Source organism: Balaenoptera ricei, chromosome 21, assembly GCF_028023285.1.
Source record: "Balaenoptera ricei isolate mBalRic1 chromosome 21, mBalRic1.hap2, whole genome shotgun sequence".
Classification (NCBI taxonomy): domain Eukaryota; kingdom Metazoa; phylum Chordata; class Mammalia; order Artiodactyla; family Balaenopteridae; genus Balaenoptera; species Balaenoptera ricei.
The window spans coordinates 17665902-17684575 of NC_082659.1; the positions used below are offsets into that span (position 1 = coordinate 17665902).

An 18674-nucleotide genomic window follows, 5' to 3' on the forward strand; every position below is an offset into this window, starting at 1 on the left:
TGGTGTGTGTATACTGTGTGATTAAGTAAATAAATAATTACGTAACATTCTAGTTCTATCATCTCCTTTGTCCTTGTAAATCAAGATTATCAGTGTGGAAAATTTATATTTGTTCTACGTATAGATAGAGACAATAGATAACAGCTATATATTTAGAATATTGCCTAGCTCTGTCCTAGATATAGTGACTAACCCAGCATCGATGAACTTCCTCAGCACCCAGATTGTGATCTAGGAATACCCCTTACCACTAAGAGAAACCAGCTTCTTAGAGAAATGACTAATTGCAAGTCTGGGCTAGGAAATATACAAGATAATCCTGGAAATTATTGTTTTATCACATAGCAAGGAAGTTCTCAAAGGTTTCTAATATCATGTGACAAGGCCTCAGCTAATTTTAAGATGCTCCCAAAGGCCAAAGATGAGAAAATTTGATAATAACTGTAATGGACTGAAACATAAGAGTTTATAATGAAAACAAAAACAGAGACCTGTATGGTTACCTTTGTAGGATTCCAGGGAAATAGCTCATTTTTTTTATTAAAGGTGGTAAATATAGGGAAAGAACTGAGTATTTTTCCCCATTTTTCCTATATGACATATTTCACTGGGTAATGAAATATTAGTGGAGAATTATGTTTCTTTTTGTAGAAATATTCCAGTCAATATGTGAGGATGGAACAACTGAATTAGAATATCATTTGTTTTTGCAACCTCTAATGAATTAATGGATGAAGGCATTGATCATCCATGGTTGCTAACATCACAAAAAGTGAGTCAACCAGTCATTTTACGCCTCCTGGTGAAAGAACACAATACCATCAATGAGGTATTCTTCCCTAAACCATGATCAAACCTGAATCTGATGAAGCCTGTAGGCCCAACCACCTGGAGATAGAACAAAGGAACAGGGGTGCATCAGCAAAATACAGACGGTGGGGAATTGTACAAGTCAAATGATCCCATTTCTTCAGCAAACATATTGCAAAGAGAATGGGGGAGCGGGAGGGAGAGAGAGAGAAAGAGAACATGCAGATTAAAATAAATATTTAAAAGAACAGGCAAAACTAAACTTTACTGTTTCAGAATAGAAAAATAGATGATAAAATTACAAAGAAAAGCAAGGAAGTGATTACCATAAAAATCAAAATGTGTTTACCATTAGGGCTGAAGGAGGGGTCATGATTAGGATGGGTGCTTGGCAACATTCTATTTCTTTCCTTTTTTGTTTTTTTTGGCAACAATCTAAAACCTAATATTTTTTTCCTTCCAGTTTTATTGAGATATAATTACATACAGCACTGTGTAAGTTGAAGATGTATTTACACATAATGATTTGACTTACATATATTATGAAATGATTATCACAATAAGTTAGTGAACATCCATCATCCCATTTAGATACAAAATAAAAGAAAAAATTATTTTTCCTTGTGATGAGAACTCAGGATTCACTCTCTTAACATTCATATATAACGTACAGCAGTGTTAATTATATTTATCATGTTGGACATTACATCCCTAGTATTTATTTATCTTATAACTGGAAATTTGTACCTTTTAATTACCTTCATCCAATTCCGCCTCCCCGTCCCCCTCCATTTATTTCTTGACTGAGGTAGTGGTTTAAATGATGTGTATTTTATAAAATGTATTGTCATGAATTTGTTTCATGTGGTTTTCTGCGTCTGTTATATTTTACAATTAGACTGTGGTATAATAAGAATTGGATTAGGTCTTTGATCTGGATCCTGGCACAAAGCTCCTTAAAACTCTTGGAATTTCTCAGATAGGAATACCTTCCGTCATTCATAAGGTTGGTGAATGCATCCAGGTCCTGGGAGGGTGGTGCATCCCACTTCCACGGGGGCAGAAATTCCTGTGCTCTGGATCCTTCTGGACCTCACTCTATGTACCTCTTCATCTGGCTATTCTTCCTGTTCTTTACAATATCCTTTATAATAAACTGATAAATGTAAGTCAGTGTTTTTCTGAGTTCTGTGAACCTCTCTAGCAAATTCATCAAACCCAAGGAGGGAGTCATGGGAACCTCCAGTTTATAGGCAGCTGGTCAGAAGCACAGGTAACAACCTGGACTTGAGTCTGGCATCTGAAGTGGGCAAGTCTTGTTGAGACTGAACCCTTAAGCTGTGGGATCTGATGCTATCGAAGAATTGAGTTAAATTTGTAAGACACCCAGTCAGTGTTTGCTGAAAATCAAATTGCTTTTGCTGGAAAAAATACATTGGAGAAGGTTAAACAAATTCACCCGTATCTTTCTGGACACAAGCTTTGAACTAGTTAAATTCGTATTTAAAGGTTTCTTCCAGGTACATTCAATTTAATGGAAACCTGTTGGAGTTTACCTAGAATGCCAAACTGTTAAAAGAGGCAGCTCTGGGTATTTACACTAAAAGTGGCACTTAGTTTTGCCTTTTAACTTGTCAGCAATGGAAAATTCCTCCACACTAAAGACCATTAAGAGGAATGGGATTGTTTCTTGGCACCAGAGGGTACTTGGTGGCGTATGGAAAGAAAACACGAGAACTTTTATCTAGCTATCTATTTTTTTTTTTTTTTGAAAGAAAACATTTTGATTTCTTTATTGTATATGTAAGGACATCTTTTCAGACTGGGATCTATCTTGTCTATTTTTAAATCTTATCCTTTTCTACTTTTGTGTGTAGTTTATTGCGTATATATCAGTACTCTAATGCTATATATAATTTATAAATAAATAAATGTTAGGCATGCATACTCGGTATAAAATAAACATCATTTAAACAAGGAATGGTGTTGGGGAAGGTAAGTCTTTCCTTAGACTCAAGTTCACAGGCCAATGGGAAGGGAAACGAGTGATATCAGCAATTCCAAACATGAGCTCACACAATAATCATAAGTACATGAATAATAATATCCTATATTTTGTCCTCACAACAACCCCATGAGATCTAAGGAACTAATTTTATAGAAGAGACACAGATCTCAACAGGTTTAAATCAATTAAAACATATCTAGGTATCAAAACTAAGTCCAGTTTTGTCCTCGGTTTTGGAGGGATAGTGGTATTTTTATTTTTTATTTTTATTTTTTGTCCATGCCGCATGGCGTGTGGGAGCTCAGTTCCCTGACCAGGGATTGAACCAGTGTTCCCTGCAGTGGAAGCACAGAGTCTTAATCACTGAACAGCCACGAAAGTCCCAGTGGTATTTTTTGTTGTTTGTAGTAGATTTATTCTCCTATTTAAAATTTGCAGACAATAAATTTTTTTTTCCCCTGGGATAAACAACAAATAACAAACACATATATATATGTGTGTGTATATATATATATACATATATATATGATAATTGGATTGTAAATTAGGAGAAATTAACCATAATTTTGTAGGTACTCAAAAAGAGATCAGAAGTATACTTATCCAAAATAGATAAATCTTTGGTGGTGTTAAATTACCACCCTGGATTATCAACCTGACTTCTCAATGTTCTAGAAACCCAAAGTTAAGATTGTCTTACTTCCTGGTAACTCACCAGGGGCTGACTTGACAACGTTGGTGCAGGGCTAGGCGACTTAGGCCCACATAATGCTAGTGCTACTCACTGTATGGATAAAATAATGATGACAATATTTCCAGTGGCTCTTTCCTGAATTGTCAGCCTATGCTTAGAAAGGCGATTATATTTTGAGGAACGCTTATGTAACAGCATGAGGGCTAATGTCCGTTGTTCATTTAGTACAGGGCTCTTCCTACGTCATTATGATTTTCAAACATTTGTTGGCACTTAGAGCACTAGGCCCACCTGACTGCATGTCATTTGCAAGGAGGGAGGTCTCAGCGTCAAGTATAGATCACCAACCCTGAATCAAGACCAAAAGGTGCGAAAGAATTGAACCAAAACTCAATCAGTACATGAGGCCTGGACACAGGGTATCGGTCACAATGAAGCAACACTGAACCCGTTAAGCTCCATGGTTTGCACCCTTTGCACTCTTTTTAGGTGATCACTGATCAATTAGAAAGGCCCAAGGGAAAGGGCGGTGAGTTGGAAGGCTGCCCCCAGCTCTCTAAGGGTTTGCATTTGGCCAAGAGCATAAGGCCAGAGGCATAAATTAAAAGCAAATTCAAAAAGTCCAAGTAGACTGTGATAGTCTCAAAGACATGAGACTTCAGGGCTACACACTTGTTATTATATTTGTCATGAAGCAGTAAATACTTTGAAATTGAAAATACATCCACTTTTTAAGGGAAGACTCTGTCAGATCAGAGCAAAGGCTAACCAAGTCCAAGTGTGACACAGTTATGATTGTCAAGAGCGGATTATGAAGAACAGTAGTTTCTTTAGTCATGACATTTTAAGCAGTCAAAGTAAACATTTTCAAAGTGGTTTCATAACAAACTGATGGTGCTATATATTTTTTAATTTCTTCCTAACATGAAGTGGTCAAAAGCAGAATTACAGAACAACTTGTTTGTGTGTGAGCTAAAATAATTTTAGCATCATGCTATAAGAATGATTCCTTCTGCAGAGTCTATAAATGGAATAAAAGGACTGTTGAAGATGCCTTCCATGTTATGGGAGGATGGAAAATTTCTCGGATGTTCTCACATCATTTTGATAAGAGAAAGCTATATTTCCTTGTTATTGCTACTGCTCTGGACTTAACAAGAAACTCTTTTCTTTCTTGAGATACTTAACTTGTTAATCTGCAGACTTCTACCCAAGAACATCCCTACTCTGAGAGTCACCCTTCTGGAACATTGAGAGAAGAGTCCACGTGAATCTCCAAGTCCATTAAGAAGAAAAATGGATAATTAGGAACCCAAGAATTATTTATAAATAAATCAAGACCATTCACTGCTCTGATGCTGTTTTCTTGTTGTGCAATCACTGCTACAGCTGGTCAGTGTACATATTTGACCATGCATGTGTCATCATCTTGGGATACAAGTAACAAAAGTCATGTGGCAATTTGTAATGTACATTTTTCTCTTAACAAAAAGAGGAAAAAAGTCATCTACAATATCACAGAATTCCAGCATTCTGGGTCTCTATCACTTCTAATAATTCTTTATCAAGTGGCCAACTAGAAAATTTCTGGAATGTTGTATAAAGCAACTATGTCTATCTCTGAGATGAGGGATGTGTGGAGATGTTAGAATTTGACCATGAGCATATTTGATTTTCTCAAGCATATATGAAGGAACTGCTATCCATGCACATCTATTTACAGTCAATCCTTGATCGCACTAGGCTGTTATAAGGTTTGATTGACATTGGCCTGGTCCCTGATTGGGTAAATACCTTTAAGTTGAGTTTTATTATACTTTGGGTTTTATTCAAAGTCACTATAAAAAAATAACCATATAAAGTTCCTTACAGTATTATCAACAATATATTGTTGTTTTCCATTCAGTAGTCTTGATTGGAAACATGAGGGAGAAAAATTTTTCTTTGGATTCAGTGCTAGGAAAAGCTTTGCTTCCACTGAGGAACTATCAGTCCCTTTTGAAAAATGGTGATTATGTAACTGGCTGGGGCACTTGGCTACCAAGAAGCTCACTGGTTTAATTTGTTACTCAGTGGCACGTTTACTCTTACCTGTGTGCAGTGGCACGTTTACTCTTACCTGTGTGCTTTTCCTTGGATTCTATTTTATACTTATAAATATTTATTTAAAAATTTTACTATGCCTGTCTTTGTGAGTTGTTCAAATCCCTTGTTCAATGCAGTGGTGGTATAAGTAAATATAAATTAATACCAAATTTTTAAAGAGATCAAGTTTGGGAATAAAATAAATGACTCCATGGAATTCCCATGGAATTACTTCCTCCCTACTCAAATCAATGGTACTAGAGTTTCCCTCTTGGGAATTAAGGCTGGAATCCTTTTTCCATTTCTGATTGAATGTGACTTTGGGAAAATTAGCTGGAAGCTCTACCCCAGGGAGACGTCAATGTTAATAAAATTCTAAGGTATTTGCTAACTCATCATTTTCACTATAATCACAGCATGTTAGAATTTTGTGTACTAAAGTTTTCCTTTTTAGATAAACTAGAGAACAAATAGTTTGAAAGCATCTATTGAGCATTTTGGTTTTTTCCCCCATTAATGCATGAAAAATTTGATCATTTATTTTATCTATAAGTGAAATTAGTAGGGAGGGAATATGAGCCATTCCTGACAGCAAAACTTGAGGTGGTGAAAAATTTTAAGTTTTAGAATGGGTACTATTATTTACATGGTTCAAAATTCAAAAACTACAAAATTATATCTAGTTCAGTTTATCTTCAAACCCTGCCTTCCAGTTGTCTAGCTCCCTTCCCAAGAAGCAACCAATCTTATCAGTTTCTGGTATATCTTTTCAGAGACATATTATGCTTCTACAAACAAACAACTGTATACAATTTCCCCTTTTTAATAGAAAATAACATACTATTACATAATTGTTTTGCATTTAAAAATTTGTGCACATAATGTATCTTGGAGATCATTTCATGAAAGTTCAAAGAGCTTTCTCATTCTTTTTTTTTTTAAGCCTTCATAGGATGTCATTTTCTGGCTATATCATAATTTACCAGTCTTTTATTAATGAATGAACTTTTTAAAAAGTCTTTTGTTATTAAAAATGCTGAAATGGACAAGCTTACCTGCCATTTCTCACGTGTGTTGTAAGATAAATTCTTATAGGTAGACTTACTGGCTCAAAGGATATGTGCCTTTATAACTTTGTGAGGTATTGTGAATTGCCCTTGATGGAGATCATTCTAATTTACATTCATAATCTGCATTGTGACTGCTTGTTTCTCCACACTTCTGCCAACACACAGTGGTTATCAAGCTTTCTAATCTTTGTCAATCTGAGCAGTGAAAAAATGGTTTCTCAGTATAGTTTTAATTTGCAGTTTTCTAATGGAGAAAAAAAATGCTAACTTTTTTTTTTTTTTTTTTTTTTAGGACAAAGGACCACAAAGTTATGCGGGGTTATTATCACCCTTAGTATTGTTCCTGGAGTCTGTAGCAGGTCAACATTAGAGTTCAGAGATCAAGAACATGGCAACATGCCCAGAACCAAGATGGAAAAAAAAGTCAGCAGGCCCCATTTCAAGCATATTTGCCTTGACAGAGTCCCAGATGATGTCCCTAGAAGGTAACTTCTGTTTTTATGTGGATGCAATTAGAAGCTAAGTTTCAGATTCCCCAATGGCCCCAAAGGCTGATTCTAAATACTTAGGAGAAAGTTTTGTTTTGTTTTTGGTTTTTCCCTTCAATCTATACCATGGAAAAATGAAGTAAAACAGGTTCTATATTTATAGATATAACTAAGCCACACAATAGAACTTGTGGGGGGTTGGACCAAGTCACCTGGGTCACATGAGGGTTATAAAGATTAAATGGTACGTTTAACACTGGAGTATTCTGCTTAGGGAGGAGGCATGTTGCTAATTAGCATATTTGCCTGGTGACTTGCAGAAACAATGTTAGTGCTTTGTTTTATTTTGGTTTGTTTTTTGGTGCTTTTGCATAAGGGAGAACCGTTCAACGGTGTTTAATGCTGTACCTCTTTAAAAATAATCACAAAGGACTGTCAACATGTAATGGAATAAAAAGATCAGGAGTTAGGTTAGCTGGGTTTGTGCTTGCCCCTCACTAGCTGTGTGACCTTGAGCAAATCGCTTCACCTTTCTGAGCTTCCATTTCCTCACTTGAAAAATGGAGGTAATAATCTGACCTATATACCACTGGATCTTGCTGAAGAACTAATGGAACACTGTGCGCATGAAAAGGCTTTATAACAGTAAATGGCAATACATCTGTTAGTTGATCTGATAGTGATAGTATAGAAAACTTGGTCAATTACAGTATCCTCAGCTTAATTCTCAGAGAAAAACTTACTTCTCTTAAAAATCTTTTGGCAAATCCCAACCAGGTAATTAAACATCTCAAAAAAATTTCGACTTAAGTTGCCCGACATTTAATGGTTCAATAATGTCACATCCCTCGTAGGTGGACTAGCCCCTTTGGAAAAGCTTTGTATTAAAAATATGCCGATAGATGAAAATATTCTATGGGCCTAATAGACAGCTATGGTTGAAATTTGTTCAGTTTAGCAAAAAGGACGTAATTTGTGTTTAGAGAAAAGTGGGTCGGGCCTCGTTTCTGCCCCTGGTGTGTTAGTCTCCTTTCCACTTTTTATTCGAAGATCTAACAGCTGGAGCTCATGGCTTTAAACTTTAATAGGTGTTTGCCGGTAAACCTCTTAGAAGCGCGAAGATAAGACACAGCGGGAGTCGGACACTCTGAAGAGACAATCTCTGCTGGTTCCTTGCAAACCTCCGCCCAGATAATTCTGCCACCTTCCCACTCCCTATCCCCACCCCGTCCCGCCCTCGCGGCCCTGCCCCACGGCTAGCGGGAAGCGCGGGAGCTCGCACGGAAAACACAGGTGGCAAGAGGGGGAGTAGGAGGCAAGATCCACTCGGCAGCAGGCCAGGTTTGGGGCCCCAGCTCCGGGCACGGCTGAGCCCCGGTCGCCCGCGGGGACCTGCGTGGTTTCGGACCTGTGAGGTCTCGGGCCTGTGTGGTCTCCGACCTGCGCTTCTACCAGGTGCGCAGGCAGCAGCCCGGGGCGCCGCGTCGCGCGTGGCAACAGGTGCATCGCGGCCCGGAACAGACGCCGCAGGCGTGGGGCGGGTCGGCACTTAGGCCGGGAGCGCGCGCGGCTCCGGGATTGGGACCCGGGAGCGCGAGAGGAGGGAGGGAGCTGGCGGGCGGGCCAGGCCCGCCTACCTGCGGAGCGGAGCCGAGCCGAGCGGAGCGGAGCGCGGCGGGAGCCTCCAGGGCCGGTGTCTCGAGGTACAGCCCCGCGCGTCTTTCAAGTTTCTTGGGGCGCAGCGCCCTTGGCTGCCGCCTGGCCTTTGTCTCCAGCTGCGAGGCAGCGGCGGGCGAGGGGGCAGAGGGGGCCGCGTTTTGCTATTTACAAGTTTCCCGAGCTCCCCGCCCTGGCTGCACCCCCCGCGGCCGGAGAGGCTGGGAGGTTGGGGCGCCCCGGACTCCGGGTTCCCGCCTGGCAGTTGCAGCGGCGGGCGGGGGCGGGAGTTGGCGACAAGCCGTGTGTCCCCAGGTGCAGGCGCTGCCCGCTGGGCACTGGTGGCACCCGGGCCTCCCGGGTGGGCCTGGCGCGACTCCGCCGAGGGTCCAAAGGGCGCCCGGGCTCGGAGTGCTGGTCTCCCGGCTCCCCGGGGGGCTCGGGGTTGGCTCGAGGCGCTGCGGGTAAGTGCGGAGTTGCGTCGATTGCCGCTGCCCAGCCGGTGCGCAGGGGGGATCGCGGGCGAGGGTGCAGAGCGGACCCCCGGAACGCGACCGTCACAGGGTGCCGGACTGGCTCCGAGGGAGGGGGCGGGTATTCTGGGACCTCGGGTGCCAAAGTTGGGGGAAAGGTGGGGAGGCTGCGGAGGGCTGGTCTCACGGGGTGGGGGGTGGGGGCGGGCAGCGCAGCTCGTGCGGAAGGGACGGATGCGGATCACGTAGCTGTCACCTTGAAAGTGACCGAAGGCATTTACTTTAGAGTTAGTTACGCAGACTGACAAGCCCGCAGCCGGAAGCCGCCTACCGGACACTTGACCCGCCTGGGCCCGTCCGGACCCCCCTGGGCCTGGCACTCAGCCTTCCTGCTGGGCGGTTCGCTTGGGCCCATTCTCAGCGTAAGCAACCAGGGCTGAAAAGATGGCATTAATGAGGTTGCTGTAATTCCCAAGGTCCTCTCGCCTGTGTCTTATTACTTCCTGCGGTTCACATGTGCTTTTCTAGCTCTTTAGAAAAATCCACTCTTAACTAAGATCACCTGATTGACTACAGTAATTAGTGGACTTAGGTGTTTACCTACCTTAAATAAATCTTTGTCCTTTTTTTTTTTTCAGACATAAACTCTTTTCTGCTAAGTTATTTATTGATTCTGACTTGGACTAATTTATTTTGGAGTAAGAATGGAGAGATTAATTCTTCATTTAGCCTGCAAAAGTTTTACATGCCCCATTAACTACTGTTTGTTTCAAGTAGTCAGTGTACTAAGAAAAGAAATCCAGTGTGTTTTGTTTTCTTTGTTTGAATAAGGTCTTAGGCGAAACAGGGGAGATGAAAGCATTTGTGTTTTGCCAGGTGATAGGAATTCAATCGTCTTCACATGAAACCTTGAGCCCTTGGGCTGGAGGGTGAGCGTGTTAGGCATGGAGGGAAGGAGGCCGACCATCTAGGAGGCAGGGGAATTTTAAAAAATGAGAGTAGCTCCTTCCTGGGAACCTATGACCTCCTTAGGGAGTTTAGATTCACTCAGATAACAGTGTGTGGTTAACCCTGAAAGGAATTGCATAGTTGGAATTGCAGTTCTGTAGGCAAACCTATTTTTCAGGGATAATTAGGGCAGGAAATGATGGGCAATTTAAACTGAACCAGTGATGTCCTGTTTGTATAGTGCTTTACAATGTATAAAGTGCTTTTATTGATTTTTTTTTTCCTCCCCTCAAGTACAAAATTCCCTAAGGAAAGTTAGGCTCTAGAGTGCAGGCTCAGTAGTTGTGGAGCACAGGCTTAGTTGCTCCGCGGCATGTGGGATCTTCCTGGACCAGGGCTCGAACCCGTATCCCCTGCATTGGCAGGTGCATTCTTAACCACTGCGCCACCAGGGAAGTCCCACAGTATTTTTTTTATACTTGCTAACCTATAGCAGATTTACTTATTACAATATATAGTTTATATAAAACTGTATAACTGTAGTTAATACTGTTGCATGATGTTTTCTTTTCTGCTTAACATATCATGAGAAACTGCCCATGTCATTACAGTTCTACATAATATTAGTGGCTACATAATACTACACTGTATAGATGTAACAATTTATTTAACCATTTCCTTATAGCTGAACTTTTCATTTATTTCCAATTACTATTATTAAATATATACTGATGCAACAAATATCCTTTATAAAACTTTATATATCTCCTATATTTCCTTAGGATGGAGTCCTGTGGAATACAGCTGATGGCTCAAAGATCTATCGATACAGAGTGACCACTGCTTTCTAAAAAAAAATGTTTTACCAAAGTTTGTTCCCACCAGTTCCCACTCTATGAGAGTACTTGTGTTACTGTATTTTTGTTAATACGGAGACTCATCCTGCAAAGGAAAAATAATTATTGCCAGCCTTATAGGTGAACAGTGCTATCTCACTATTTAAATTTCATTTCTTTGATTCCAAATGATGTTGAATATAAAAAATCTCTAGTTATTTTCCATTTTTATTCCCTTTTAATTGAATGTAGTGCCCAATTTTTCTCCTGGAGATACTAGTATTTTTCTAGTAATTCATAAGAGCCTTTGATAGTAAACTTTTGCCTTTCGTCATGCAGGTATTCCCCCCCACCCCAATTTTGTCTTTGTCTTATAAAGACAAACACTTAGCTCATGTTTATAGTAGTTTTGACTTATAGAAGTTCTGTACTTTAATGTAGCCAAATCTGTTGACTTTCTCAAAAACAAAAATTTTAACTCTTCTGAATCATAGCCCAAGAATGATGTATGACCGTGGCACAAGATAACTTTTAAAAGAATTCTCCAGAATTCTGAATTACATTTTTTTCAAATCCATTAGGAGAATCTCCATGTCTTGGAGTAGAGACTGTTGCAAAACAGATTGCTCTGTTGATGAGAGATAGTTGTGCATGGTATGTAACATTAGGAACAGCATTCTTTGAAATCTGAGAAGAAAGTTTTAAATCCCAGGGAATGAGCCTTTCAGATCTGTTCTGTGATTATGTAAACTGGGCTCACAATCCATTTATCGTCAATAGTTCATTTAAAGTATTATCTTGTCACAATTCTTCTTTTTATATTCATTATTGTAGTTTCATACTGAATTGTTTTTTTTTAATGTTAACACTTTTTAAAGAATTTATTTTATTTTTTATTTTTTGGCTGTGTTGGGTCTTCGTTGCTGCGTGCGGGCTTTCTCTCGTTGCGGCGAGCCAGGGCTGCTCTTCGTTGAGGTGCGTGGGCTTCTCATTGCGGGGGCTTCTCTTGGGGCAGCATGGGCTCTGGGCGTGTGGGCTTCAGTAGTTGCAGCACGCAGGCTCAGTAGTTGTGGCTCACAGGCTCTAGAGCGCAGGCTCAGTAGTTGTGGCACATGGGCTTAGTTGCTCCACGGCATGAGGGATCTTCCTGGACCAGGGCTCAAACCCGTGTCCCCTGCATTGGCAGGCGGATTCTTTTTTTTTTTTTTCACACACACACACACACACACACACTGTATTTTATTTTTACAAGAGATAAATTAACTGACACCAAGCATTGTAAATGGATGACCACAACAAAAGCAACAATGATTGCAATTACCAAACACGAAACATACTCTTACTATGTCATAATTCAGTCCAGTAATCCTCCACTGTAACAGCTCCTTTACTTTGCAGTGAAAATTGATTTGTATATTTTTTGCCTCTGAGTCCTTGTGGGATTTTTTTTTAAATTCAAACAGAAAGTCACAAAAATTATAATCATCCTCATCAGTTCACTCAGTCCCATGTAATTAATTTTTTTTTCATCTTGATCTTTTGTTAGCACTTTTATGAATTCATCAGATTTCCATTAGAGCTCTGAAAATGCTTATTCAGTTCAGCAGTATAGTCAGTTACCAGAAACCTGTACTTGTCAGAGTCTTTTCCATGAATTCCTTGAAGATGAAACCCTTTTATAGGAACATTTTTGCAAAAGCATCAGAGTACACCCAGAACTGTCTGTAAATGACAAAAGACTTAAAAATGACCAGGGTTAAAGTTTTGATGAAAGTTCATAATAATGCAATTGACAAGGAAATTTAGTTATTTCTGAGATATACATTTTAAAGTAATAACTAGAATTATGACTTATTATACCAGAACATATAAGATTTTTAGAAATTTCATGTAATGTCTGAAACATTTATATTAACATATTTCCATACAAATAACCCAAAGAAAGTTTAGTATTAGTTGGTTTTTTTTGTTTGTTTTTTATACTGCAGGTTCTTATTAGTCATCAGTTTTATACACATCAGTGTATACATGTCAATCCCAATCGCCCAATTCAGCACACCACCCCCCACCCCACCGCGGTTTTCCCCCCTTGGTGTCCGTACGTTTGTTCTCTACATCTGTGTCTCAACTTCTGCCCTGCAAACCAGTTCATCTGTACCATTTTTCTAGCAGTAGCCACTGCTCTAGTAGGGAAGCCCCATACTGAATTGTTGATATGAGTCTTTTTTTTTTCTTTTCTTTTTTTTTTTTTGTGAATTATGACTGTTTATTTCACATGTCCCCCCCTTTGAACAACCACAACATAGACATTCAAGAAAAAGAAGAAAACAGTCTACAGCTGATTCAAACCAGTGATACCAAAAAACTCACTATCTGTATTTATACACAGGATAACCATACTCTTAAGTGACCAGAGTTACTCCTACACCTTTCGTTTTCTTTTCCTTACCCATCCTCATCTCTATTTTTTTTTAAACATCTTTATTGGAGTATAATTGCTTTACGAGGGTGTGTTAGTTTCTGCTTTATAACAAAGTGAATCAGCTATACATATACATATATCCCCATATCTCCTCCCTCTTGCGTCTCCCTCCCACCCTCCCTATCCCACCCCTCTAGGTGGCCACAAAGCACCGAGCTGATCTCCCTGTGCTATGCGGCTGGTTCCCACTAGCTATCTATTTTACATTTGATAGTGTATATATGTCCATGCCACTCTCTCACTTCATCCCAGCTTACCCTTCCCACTCCCCGTGTCCTCAAGTCCATTCTCTACATCTGCATCTTTATTCCTGTCCTGCCCCTAGGTTCTTCAGAACCTTTTTTTTTTTTTAGATTCCATATATTTGTGTTAGCATATGATATTTGTTTTTCTCTTTCTGACTTATTTCATTCTGTATGACAGACTCTAGGTCCATCCACCTCACTACAAATAACTCAATTTCGTTTCCTTTTATGGCTGAGTAATATTCCATTGTATATATGTGCCACATCTTTATCCACTCATCTGTTGATAGACACTTAGGTTGCTTCCATGTCCTGGCTATTGTAAATAGAGCTGCAATGAGCATTGTGGTACATGACTCTTTTTGAATTATGGTTTTCTCAGGGTATATGCCCAGTAGAGGGATTGCTGGGTCGTATGGTAGTTCTTCTTTTTTTTTTTTTTTAATAAATTTATTTATTTTATTTATTTATTTTTGGCTGCGTTGGGTCTTTGTTGTTGTGCACAGGCTTTCTCTAGTTGCGGCGAGCGGGGGCCACTCTTGTTTGCAGTGTGCAGGCTTCTTGTTGTGGTGGCTTCTCTTGTTGCGGAGCAGGGCTCCAGGCGCACGGGCCTCAGTAGTTGTGGCTCGCGGGCTCTAGAGCGCAGACTCAGTAGTTGTGGCGCACGGGCTTAGTTGCTCTGCAGCATGTGGAATCCTCCCGGACCAGGGCTCGAACCCGTGTCCCCTGCATTGGCAGGCGGATTCTTAACCACTGTGCCACCAGGGAAGCCCCGTATGGTAGTTCTTTTTTTTTTTTTTTTTTTTAATTTTTGAATTTTATTTTATTTATTTTTGTATACAGCAGGTTCTTATTAGTTATCCATTTTATACATATTAGTGTATATATGTCAATCCCAATCTCTCAGTTCATCACACCCCCCCCGCCTACTTTCCCCTCTTGGTGTCCATACGTTTGTTCTCTACATCTGGGTCTCTATTTCTGCCCTGCAAACCGGTTCATCTGTACCATTTTTCTAGGTTCCACATATATGCGTTAATATACGATATTTGTTTTTCTCTTTCTGACTTACGTCACTCTGTATGATAGTCTCTAGATCCATCCATGTCTCTACAGATGACCCAATTACGTTCCTTTTTGTGGTTGAGTAATATTCCATTGTATATATGTGCCACATCTTCTTTATCCATTCATGTGTCGATGGGCATTTAGGTTGCTTCCATGATCTGGCTATTGTAAATAGTGCTGCAATGAACATTGTGGTAGATGTCTCTTTTTGAATTATGGTTTTCTCAGGGTATGTGCCCAGTAGTGGGATTGCTGGATCATATGGTAATTCTATTTTTAGTTTTTTAAGGAACCAGTATGAGTCTTTTCTTGATGTTTGATAAGATATATATGTAATTTAAAATGTTTTCCAAATTAATTTTTAACACTACTCATAAACTATTGATTTGAAGAGGGGGAAAAAAAAAAGCCTTCCAGATTTCTCAAACTTGGGTTATCTTTCCATACGATGGAAGCTTAAATATACCCTGAGGATGTTTAAAGACCTCACTAAGAGTGCTCTCCATAGGAGCCTGAGTTCCTGCCTTTCACTCCCCATCTTTTCTAGCCTAACAATAAGCCATAGGCCCATATATGAGCTGTGAGGGTGTGGTTGGTATGTGGTGTGTGTTTGGAGGTACTTAGAAATGGGCCCAGACTCTCTGGAGGTAGGTGAACCTAGGAGGAAGTGACCATCACCACTTAGCTGGCAGGTACTTGGGCAGCAGTGGCTTGTGGCCGCCGCAGGAGATAAAGAGTGACCAAGAATGAGTGATCAGATAAAGAGTGACCAAGAATGAGTGATCCTACCCTGCAGGAAAAGAAGGATTAAATGGTTTGGTATGACATTAGCCAGCCTGAAATGTGGTTCAGAAAAGCCTGCTTTGATCAGGGTTCTCCAAACTTGGCTTGGGACAGTCCAATATAACTAGGAACTGAGTTTGCCAACTTCTAACAATTTACTTCTAAACAAGTTTTATAAAAGATTGCCCTAATGGTAGTTTCCTTTTTTTTGGCCGCACCATGCAGCATTCGAGATCTTAGTTCCCGGACCAGGGATCAAATCCGTGCCCCCTGCAGTGGAAGCGGGAGATCACTGGACTGCTAGGGAAGTGCCTGGTAGTTTCCTTTTTAAAATGACTTCAGTGTTCTTTGAAACCAGCAGTTATTACTCTTCTATGTGGGTGGTTATTCATGATATTAATGCATGACTTTCTCTTGTTCACTTGGCTCCAGATGAAAAAGACGTTTCCATTTTGGGGATGACAGATTTGGGACTAATCTTTACTGTGTAGATAGATACAATAATACTTCATTTTCATATACCATAAGTAAATTTGCAATTTGTGATTGCCCTGATGTCTAACTTTTACACAATCAAGGAAAAAATGGTTTGCTCCACAAATTTAGAGTGTAAACAAGGTTGAACCTAGTGGTATTTTACTTAGGTAAATAGCTTTCAAGCATTTTAGAAGTACATACTTGCATACAAATCTGATTCCCAAACAGCCTTGTTTGTTCATTAAAGCTAGTAGGTTTTCCTTAGCCTTGTGTTTAAGTCCCATACTGAAGAGAAGTAAAAATGTATTTACTTAAAGATAAACTGTATTTAGGTCTTGCGAGTAGGCCCAGATCTAAATTAATAAATGTTTTTGTGTACACATTACTTACATGAGTAAAAGAAAAACCACACATCCTACCTATAGTCTAACCTAAAACTTTTATTTCATTTTGAAGTTGTAAAACTATAGATAGTTTTAAAGGCAGTTAAGGTTTCTTTTAAGGAAACGTTTACTTCTTTAGTAGGGTTGAATAGATTCTTCTTGAGCAGTGAAGGAAGATGAAGAGTGGGTCATAAGTTTCTCAAGCTAGCTGGAAAGGGCAGAGTGGTCGTGAGGAAATTTCTTCCAAGTATTGTCATTTCGTTTGAAATTGTACTGATTTCATGTTTCAGTAAGAGCTGTGCTGAGCTGAAGGGCAGGCCTGGCCAGCCCCCTACTGTGTGCACACAGCAAGAGGAAGAGCCGAGACTAGGAAGAAAACAGCTGGGAACAAATCGATCTTCTAGGTAAGGTGCCATGGAGAGAGGGTTTTAAAGCCCTTAAATTACCTTATCATTCTTTTAATTCGTGCCTTGTCAATTTATATTTAAGTTCAATGCAAAGAAGAGAAAATCAGTGTTTAGTTTCATAATTACCCTGATCTTCTGCAGTTAACCAAAACATTTCAGGACATTTTGTGTCCTCAGTTGGCACTGAGGATGGAACCCCTCTGGGAGAGAGTCACACTTATCAAAAGAGTAGGAAGGAGAGGTGAAAAAATATATTCTTGTGTGAATAAACATATAGCTTAACTAATGTTTATGGCAATGTTCACGTTTGACTGTTGGTTGTTAACTCATCTTCTATGCTTTTTCTGCATTGGAAACTTGGGTAATATTTAACTTGGGCATTATTTACGTACACCACAATTCTGAAGGAAAAGTCAATATTTCTTCATCTTATTTTAGATAAGCAGGTCATATAATGTGTTCAGCAGTGTTCAGTGACAAATGAGAAATTCCCTTTTATATTTATCTTGTAGATTGTCTTGATGGTTTGTAACAATTAATGATTTCAAGTTGAAACTGCATCTTTTAAAAACATAGTTCCCTTGGCTAGCTTCATGGAACAAAAATAGAAGCCAGTATAGATATAAGCAGTCTAAGATATGACATCCTAACATGGACTCACCCCCTTTTCCCAACCTCTGTGTCAAGTTGATTGGGTTGTATTTACCAGAATAGCTACCAGTTAAATCTCCCTCTGCTATAAAAAGTCTTTTTTCTTGTGCAGTAAACTGCTACACTCTAGTCATCTTATTCCTAGGCAGATTATAGAGTTGAACCATGTTTGCACACTTCTACTAACCTAACCTAATAGTCTATAATTCAGATGAGGATTTCAGATGTCTTGGTGGTGAGAGAGTAAGAAAGATGGGAGAAATGGGTTACAAAGGGTAAATTTTTTTATTTACCAAGAAAAATGCGCTTGTTTTGTTGGGTCTTCAATCTAGACACTATATGTAGAACCAGGCCACTTATACATAGTGTACAGTTAGGATTATGTTTTTATGTTAAGTGATGAATAAAAGGCATGAGTAACAATCCTTGCTGTTGGAATCTTAAGTTTGATTTTCATCCGCCTCAAACCATGTATTGAACACATTCTACAGGCCAAAGACTGTGCAGGGTAGATATGGGGAAAGAAAAGGAAAAACTGCTCCAGTTCTTAGAGGAGTCAGCCAGAAAAGCCTCCACCATTGGGAAAAGGGCAGTTTTGGACAGTTAGTAAGTGTGTCCAGGTTACTAGACATATTCTCTTGAGTCGTTATCATTGTGTCATACATTGGAAATTCTGCTTACTACATTGACCAAATATAGGTAGACATAAAGTTTTTTGACATTTTTGGTTATCTAAAGACTCCTGATCCTTAATCACTCTTATTCTTTTCCTTCTCACCAAAAGATACTTAGCACTACGGTCTGTGGTTTCACTTACTTTCTCTGGATAAGCTTTTTAGTGACTTTTTCCCAGATCTTTTTATTACTTCTTATGAGCTTCTTGAGGATAGGGTCTAAACCTGATGATGCTGGGTAAGATTGTACTTTGAATAATTATTTGTACCAGATGTAGCCTGGAATAAATCATCTAGAGCTCTGAGCTCTGATGGCATGGAAGTTTGAAATTCTTTCTTCAGTTAGTCACAGCTACTAGAGGTCTTTTAAGCCTGAGATATTAATTTCCTCCCTGCTTTTCTCGACTTCCCTCCTTGTCGTCTCCTGGTGCTCCCT

At 39.7% G+C, this 18674-nt stretch overlaps 1 protein-coding gene across 1 annotated transcript in view; it reads left to right on the top strand.

The window, feature by feature from the left end:
- Positions 1-8734: 8734 nt before the first annotated feature.
- The window catches only part of MTUS1 (microtubule associated scaffold protein 1), a 165944-nt gene continuing 156004 nt past the window's right edge, over positions 8735-18674 (top strand). Inside the window, 2 exon segments of the mRNA XM_059909793.1 lie at positions 8735-8858; positions 16797-16910. The gene's annotated coding sequence lies outside the window, so the exon portion shown is untranslated.